Consider the following 8228-nt stretch of genomic DNA (forward strand, 5'->3'; position numbering starts at 1 on the left):
TCTTTCTTTCTTTCTTTCTTTCTTTCTTTCTTTCTTTCTTTCTTTCTGTACGTCTGTCTGTCTGTCTGTCTGTCTTTCTGTCTTTCTGTCTTTCTCTTTCTGTCTTTCTGTCTTTTTTGTAGTCACCAGTTGTGTGTCTCTGAGAAACAATGACTTAGCAGAAATCCTCAGGCTTGTCTGTTCTCTTGTTTTTTACTTCAGAGTGTTGCTATCCACAGAAATACTAAAAGCCAGAGGGAGATTATATAACTTATGTGTTCATTCCAGGAACAACTCTTATCTTTGTTGTTGTAACTCTACAATAGAGCCAAATGACTGAAGCATCACACCACATACCAATAGTGAGCTGTTTCCATAATAATCATGATGTTTCAAGTTTAGTTTTGTGATTTATCCCCTTCTGTGATGTGTCACAGGCCTGTAACTGCATTCACCTCACAAGTCTTAATCCAGCTCCTGTGAGAAGTGATTTGTAGGGGATTTCAAAACATCCTCTGAGATCACATTGGAGTTTTATGCAGAAAACCTCTCATAATCCCCCTCAAAACTGTAATACAGAGCTATTTCTAGGCCTTTAGTTTTATTTGGGCTCCGTGTTTGACTCTTGCCTTTTAAGCAGCAAGACTGGGTTTGGCTGGAGAGTTTGAATGCACAAGAGAGATGACCCTGCAGTGTGAGCCAGGTGCAACTAAATGGGTGCCTACGGCTCCTGCTGGGCTGGGAGCAGCTGCCCCCCAGGCTCATGAAACAGCAGAAGAGGTCCAGCACAGCAAGGCAGCAAGCACAGGCTCAACAAGCACAGGCTCAAGGCTGTCTCCCTTTGGCACACCGTTCAAGTGTACGGCTATCTGTTCTGATAAATGTGCCATATAAACACAAGTTTCAGTGTGTAGGGCCTTAGCAAAGAAACACAACTTGAGGTACTCTCTGTATGCTACTGTTTTACATTGGTGTATTAGTTTTGCTCAAACTAATAACATGTAGGGTCTTCCACCAAGGCAGAAGACAATATAAACTTCTCCTAAAATACTGCCAGAGACCAGGTTCTTAAGAGGTCTTTCACAACAACAAATACATCTTTTAGCACAAATGAGTAGGGCGTGGAAAAAAAAAAGTGAGGGTGTACGACTCAAAGGGAAAAGTAAGGTGTACTCATTAAGATAGTATACAATGAGTTGCTTTGTAAGTTTCTTTAGAATTTACTCTGGTAAAAGTTCACATTTCCTTTGATGGAGATGAGGTATTTCCTGACACAGCTTGGATATTGTAAGGAATTACAGCGACATTCTGAAGATCCTTTCCAAGCTAAAGGAAAGAAGAAATAAGCTAAAGCAGCTTCTTTAGCTCAGCATCAGCATAATTTCCTGAGAAAATGGAAAATTATTTTCTAATACTATTAGATGAGACAGGAAGAATTCATTCATTAATTCAGCGCTATTTAAAAATAATGATAGCAGCAATCTGCCCATCAAGAAAAGCGAAGATGTAGTAATAAAGCTTCCAAACAAAAGTGAATAAAATTCACCATTTAAAAAATTACACTAAAAATGTAAAATGCTACATTATAAAAATGCACTAAAATAAAAACAAAATATTTAACACGTACTGCAAAAAAACTTCACACCTAACCAAAAAAAACCTTCTGCTTTTGGCAAGGCTAATCTTTATTTTGGGATTACATTGCACTCTTGAAGTATTATGGTCTCTGTAGAAACAGAGAGGACCTCTCATTTAAGGTCAACGGGATTTATAAGCAGCTTTTTATTTGGATTTTTACTTCTAGCCAAGGATTTTTAAAGCAGCTCTTAATGCTTAAGATCAAGAAGCATTTTGTCATAAAAAGTTATAAAATGAAGCATTCTTTCTTCTCCTTCTTTTTGTTTAAAGGCAGAGTATTTTATTCCAGCATACTCTAGCTGCCAAAAGTTACTCTTGCTACAGGTGCAGCAAAGTTGGCAGCGGGTCCAGTTCTTAGCTGCTATGTTTAATGCTTTATGCTTAGCTGCCATGTTAAGTATTTCTGCACACTGAAAAGATCCCCTACGAGCCTTCTCTTCTCTGGGTGAAATGGTTCCAGCTCTCTCAGCCTCTCCTGGTATGTCAGGTGCTCCAGTCCCGCCATCATCCTTGCAGCACATCGCAGGCCCCACTCCAGTACGTCCATGCCTCTCTCAGGCCGCAGAGCCCAGGGTGGGACGCGGCATCCCAGGTGTGGTCTGATCAGTGCTGAACAGAGGGTTCAGAAGCTTTGAATAGAGCTTCAAAACCGGCACACGTGATAGTACTTTAAGGGGTGATTTAAACTTTTTACAGGAAGAATATTTTCCTTAAGTTTAGAGAGTTTAGTGGTACTTTCCATAAAATCTTACTGAGTTCATTCCCAGTCTGTGGTTTAGGTTCATTTTTAAACCATGCTTTGTCATTTTCTTTTGAGGTTGTCAGGGTTAGAGAAAACTTTATATCATTTTTTAATTTCCTTAGCTTGACACTTCAGATTTGAATGTGGAAGGTAGAACAGGCATTAAATTTGTAACCATACTTGGGAAGCCTATGCAGAAGGATTAAGACATGGTTTACTCCCAGTTTTATTGGAGCTATTCTTTAAATATTTCTTAGATATACTTTCAATGAGTTTTACCTAATGTAGCCTATTTCTCTAAATCCTGGGTGGAGGGTTTTTGACAACTACCCTGGTAGCTTGAACCGGCCCAAATGGAGAACAGATCACCTAAAGAATTATCATTGTTTTATCTGGATGAAAAAAATCAAATCAAAACAATTGTCTTTGGAACCCTAAACTGGCAGTCAGCTGAACTTTACCTGCCTTGACTGATGCACATACCCCGCTGCCTTTTACAATCAAGGCCAGTCAAGCAGTATTTATTTATCTGCACAAAAATATAGTAAGATCTGACAGGGTTCAACATGACACTTGCTGTCCTCACTGGCAAACTGGATTTGCTGGTTATTGGTGTATGCAGTTTGGACAAAAACATCTGAAATCTATTAAGCTAGATTTTACCAATTCATTTTCTTTTATTTATTTTGTTTCTAAAGTGACTTTAAAACAAAAAAAAAAAAACAGAAGAAGATTAACAACAAATGTTGCGTTCTACACAGATAACAGGAAAGATGATAAATAGAATTGATTCTCCAAAAAATTTTACACATTATTTCAGTTTTGCTTTTGCCTGGTAATGGATGGCCTGATGAAGAGCTTAAACATAAAGGCAGGAGGCAGGGGATATTTAAAAACGGCAAGTAAAATTAGCATGTGAAAATGTGTACTTAGCCAATTAAAATGCTCAAATAAAAATTATAACTTATTTATCTACTTATAAGAGGGAAGGCAATAATTTCAGAAACTACACTACCCATAGAAAGACTGGGAAGCCAGAAAAGGAGGCATCAAGGAATTCTAAGATTAAAATGTCAAGAATATAGAGCACGTGTATAAGTGCACAAACTCACTGTAGCTTAATATGGACTGAAAGTGTCAGCATTACGATTATAAACACTTCAGATTCTGAGGAAAAAACTGCAGATATTTGCAACTCAAGTTAGAGATTATAATCTCTTCCTAATAATATATGTATGTAACTAAGGCAGACGGGAAAGAAAGGGAGAAAAAAGGAGATTGCTCCTTTGTTAATACTTGGAATTTCTAACGGGAGAGCAGCTATGGAATATTTTCATCTTAACATATATTATATGGATAAATATAACCATGTAATAAAATTACATAGAAAGGGAACTGAACAAGCATTATAACAACAAATTCCAGAGCTTTTTTTTTTTTTTTTTTTTTTGCCACCAAACCACTGGAAATTTAATACCAACACACACAAAGTAAGGCATTTCTACATCAAGCCACAGACTAATTCAAATATCATTAAATGATAACATATCCAGTTAGAATAATAATTAATATTTATTAATCATAGTCTTTAGTATGTTTTAGGAACATTGCACATCACTTTAGAAAGCCGTTTTCCAGAAGAATTGTGGATCAATTTTCTTTGTACTTTTTTTTTGTGTACACACAGTCAGGGATACATATATTCAAACAATTCTTTCCCAAATAATGGTGTAATATCAAGAATAAGGAGCAATTTTTATTTCCCAGACAAAACAGCATTGGCCTCTTTGGAGTTTCATTAGAGTCAGAATTCAAAACACAGAACTTTCTGCCAATTTGAAGATTTATTCATTTTCCCTCCATAGAATGAAACAAATGACAACTTTTTTATATCACACAGACACATACATATTTCTATATCTATCTGTCTACCTGCAAGTTATGCCTACAACTCTGAAGTGATCCTGCCTTTGGAAACCTTTGATGCTGTCATGCTGTGATATGAATAAAAATCAAATCAAATTAGAAAGCAAAAAATACATAGTATTTATAAGTATCTCTGGTACCAGCCAGAACTACAACAGATTTATTTATTTTTTTTGTAAGGACTAGCATGCAAAGCACATTTCAACTTTGCTTAAAGAGTTTCTTAAGGAAAGGTGCTGGCAGTCACACTAAGAAAATAAATATTTGATAGTTATTTCCCTCTCAGTTCAGGACTTCAATCAATGCTTACTGCATTCTAGAAAAGGTACTAGTGAATGTGATTCTGGCTGGAATGTAACTTATGTCACAAAGGTGTATCCAGGGTTTGTTGTGGGTAGAATGGATATGGAGAGAGGAAACTATGCAATTGAGTAACTAGTGTAATTTTACCAGAAATGTATATTTAGCCATATCTGTTTGGAAGATGTAGAAGCTATTGTCTATTTAACATTTTAGCAAGTCACTTCCTGCTTATATCTTTGCAGACAGTTTGTTGTCAGGCTGTCCATTGCCAGGATAGAGACAGCATGACTTAATATTGCCAATGAGAACAGGGACAGGGGCAAGTGAGTTATAAGTAGTTTTTAAATTTCCCCATGAAATTACTATTAAATTTGCATTTTTTGGGGGAAGAGATATGAAATATCCAGCCTGTAAATTAATATATCCCATGTAGGTGCATACATATACTTATTTAAAAGTGGCCACCCGGTTTGTAATTTGTTGAGCTAGTAAAAGTTCAAAATACCATTTAAACAACGTGTACAACTAAAGCTCAAAGTAATGTAGAAGAAAAGAAAGGATCCAAGCAACCATGAGGTGAGTCATCATGCAACAAAGCAAAAAATTTTCAAGGAGAAATACAGAAATACATCTATAAAGATTTTGTTAGTGGCCAACAGTAAAATAGCAAAAAAACCAAACCCAAATCAAATTTATAAACAAACAGCAGTTGTATATATATTGCTCTTCTGACAAAGGGCATTATTATTTACACAACAGTGTTGCCATAGTGGTTATCAAGGCCTCGGTGTAATCCACTGTATGTACACATAACAAAGGGACATTTTTCTCTCAAAGAGCTTACAGCAACAGGTGAATTTAGAAAAAGAGAAAAAAAACACATGTATATTGGGAAGCACGAGGTAATAATAACATGTTTATAAACAGTATCATAAATTGCAATCTGAACACAGCATCTGCATAGTCAGTGTTGAGTAGACAGAAATCAAATTTGAGAGGGATGTTACAATGGCCTTAAAAATGCTCAACTCATGTCTATGCATTAGAAGTGAGTTTAGCTACATTTTACTGAGGCAGTCAGGCAGCTGTCCAAATAGACAGCTTTAAAAAGAACTTAAAAAATGTTAACTTGTCAGCTTTTTCCTGATGTTACTCACATTTTTCAGATTACACATTTCCATACAGACCTTAAGAAGAATTGTAGTCACTGGAGCTCTTGAATTCACTTCAGGAAGATGAGGACTCAGTCCTAAAATTAATAAAAATGAATCAATAAATGTTTTGAACTGGCTTTGAAATCTTCACAAATTAAATTGTTTTGCTTATCAGCATTTGGACTTCCAAAACAGCTGGACATTTGCTTTTCTTCCTATTCTGTCTCTGCCATATTTGCCCAGATACGACCTTTACACAGATGGGCTCGATCAGAAAGTGTGGCTGGGCACATGGAGGAATACCACACATTCTTACAGTCAGCACAACTGAAAGCCAAATGTTGTACCACCGGTACTGGGTTATAGCACACTAGGACTTGGAAGTGTGCAAACTGCAACTTGCTTAAAGATGTTGCAAGGTAACAGACTTTGAGAAGCACACGTTATACCAAGTGTGTCACATAAAATCAAAATAATTTATTAAGTATAATTAACTAATTACAATTATTTTTTTGTAAGAACCACATTAAGATCACACAAAGACACAGATTTTTCTCCTAAATATTCATATCCATATTACAAATGAACAAACACAAAAAATCAAAACTTTTATCAAAAGAGCTAAATATATATATATACATATATATATATATATATATGTCTCCCTGGTATTTTTCAGATGAAAGCAGTAGTTAACAGAGAGACACAATGCTAATTAAAAGATGAGTATCTGGCAATTTACATAGGCTAGCAGTGTTTGCTTATCAGCAAAACAAAATTAGAAATAAGCATTTCCAAGATTATTTTAGAGTAAGACTTAGTTCTAACACCTTACATGGGGACTGTTGTTGCTTAAAACCAGTATGATGAGTATTAGATTATCAGTGACTACTAGCTTAGGTTAGTATTACTGTTTTCTATAATCACTGTAGGCTGTGTATGTCCTTATTCCACCTAAGCACTGGGACTGGCAATGTTTTAATAAGATTAATAAAGCAACTTCTTGGCAACCATAGTTAATTATAAGTGTATACAGGTGCATTATCATACTTGTATTGCTATGCATGTGAAATAACAAGGTAATATAACAGGTATAAAAATACTAACACAGTTGAATTATTTTTTCCTTAGAAGAATAATAAAAAAGGAAATAAATGTACTGTATTTCAGTGTGCTGCCAAGTTTATTTTATTTGTTTCCTTCTCTACTAGAAATATTTTGCTTTAATTTTATTCCTATTCCTAGGTAAGATGAAGTGAATCCAGGTTCACCTACAAAACTTTATTCTTTATGCAGAAGAATGACGATGTATACAACACAGTGAATATCAGAAGAAAACAAAAAGAGCTTTTAAGCTACTTAAGCAAGAAATGCATACAAAAGCTTTAGGACAACCATCCCAGGACTAACTCAAAAAGGAGCTGAGAGTTATTCCACAAAGTCCACTTAAGACTCTATGTTCAGTTTTATACGAAAGATGCTCCAATACTAGAGGAATGGACAGCAGAATTAAACCCTGAAACAGATTAGAGGGACAGTCTGTGAGCTAACAGAATTACTGCAAGAAGTAAGTCTTCTTTCTGCTGCAAAACCACAAATATAAAAATCAGCACTGGGAAAAGATAGGCGGCTAACTCTCAGGTCACTAAAGAATCATAGAATGTTCTATTTTGCGTTGCGGCCAATTATTAAGAAATCATAATTCCAACGCTTTAACAAGTAATTGAATGTAATTACGATGGGAATGACGACTGGCTTTGTCTGTAATCCAGTCATCTGGAAATGCCGTTGCCTGCCCGCTGAACAGCTGGGGCAGGAGCCCGCCGTCCCTCGCGGGATGCCTAGCCCGGCTCAGACCAGCAGTCTCGTTGGACGTGCGCAGCTCAGGACCACCTGAAGGAACAGTGTGAAGGAGCAGACCCTCTTAATAACTTGTTACCACATACTCGGATAACTGCCAGCGAAATCCCTTTATTTAAAAGGCCATACTAGAAGTTGCTTGCTGAGGTACGGTACACCTACGCCCGTAGCTGTCCCCTCAGAGGGCAGCGCTGACAGGGCACCGGTTCCCGTGCTCTGCGGCTCCCGGGAGGCGGGACCTGTTGTTTTACGTGGAGGTTATGAGCGGGATACGGAGCTGACACATTTACTTTTTGTAACCACAGCCGTGCCACGGCACGTTCAGCGACCGCATCCCGAGCTGGGTCCCCTCGTGTTTCGAGACGCGACCCTCCCGCTACGCGGCACGCACCCTTGCCATTTTCAGTCGCGTTTCGGCCGCTGTCACCGCTCACGGGCGAGAGGAGCGGCGGGCGCCCTCACAGCGCCTCAGGGCGCCCTCACAGCCCGGCCCCCTCAGCGCCGGGCTCCCCCCTCAGGCCAACCGCCCGCCTAACGGCCGCCGCGCGCGCTCCCGCCGCTCACCTGGGCGCACCTGGGCGCGCGCCCGACCGAGCCGCCCGCTCGCCCTCGTCCCCCCCCCCCCC

At 38.2% G+C, this 8228-nt stretch overlaps 1 long non-coding RNA gene across 1 annotated transcript; it reads right to left on the reverse strand.

The window, feature by feature from the left end:
* Window positions 1-1769: 1769 nt before the first annotated feature.
* LOC118166475 lies at window positions 1770-7448 on the reverse strand. The gene is made up of 3 exons (XR_004750518.1): window positions 7232-7448; window positions 5776-5837; window positions 1770-2548 (listed from the first exon to the last, which is right to left on the reverse strand). It is a non-coding gene; the product is annotated as an uncharacterized LOC118166475 (long non-coding RNA).
* Between the last annotated feature and the right edge of the window lie 780 nt (window positions 7449-8228).

Source organism: Oxyura jamaicensis, chromosome 4 (assembly GCF_011077185.1).
Source record: "Oxyura jamaicensis isolate SHBP4307 breed ruddy duck chromosome 4, BPBGC_Ojam_1.0, whole genome shotgun sequence".
Classification (NCBI taxonomy): Eukaryota; Metazoa; Chordata; class Aves; order Anseriformes; family Anatidae; genus Oxyura; species Oxyura jamaicensis.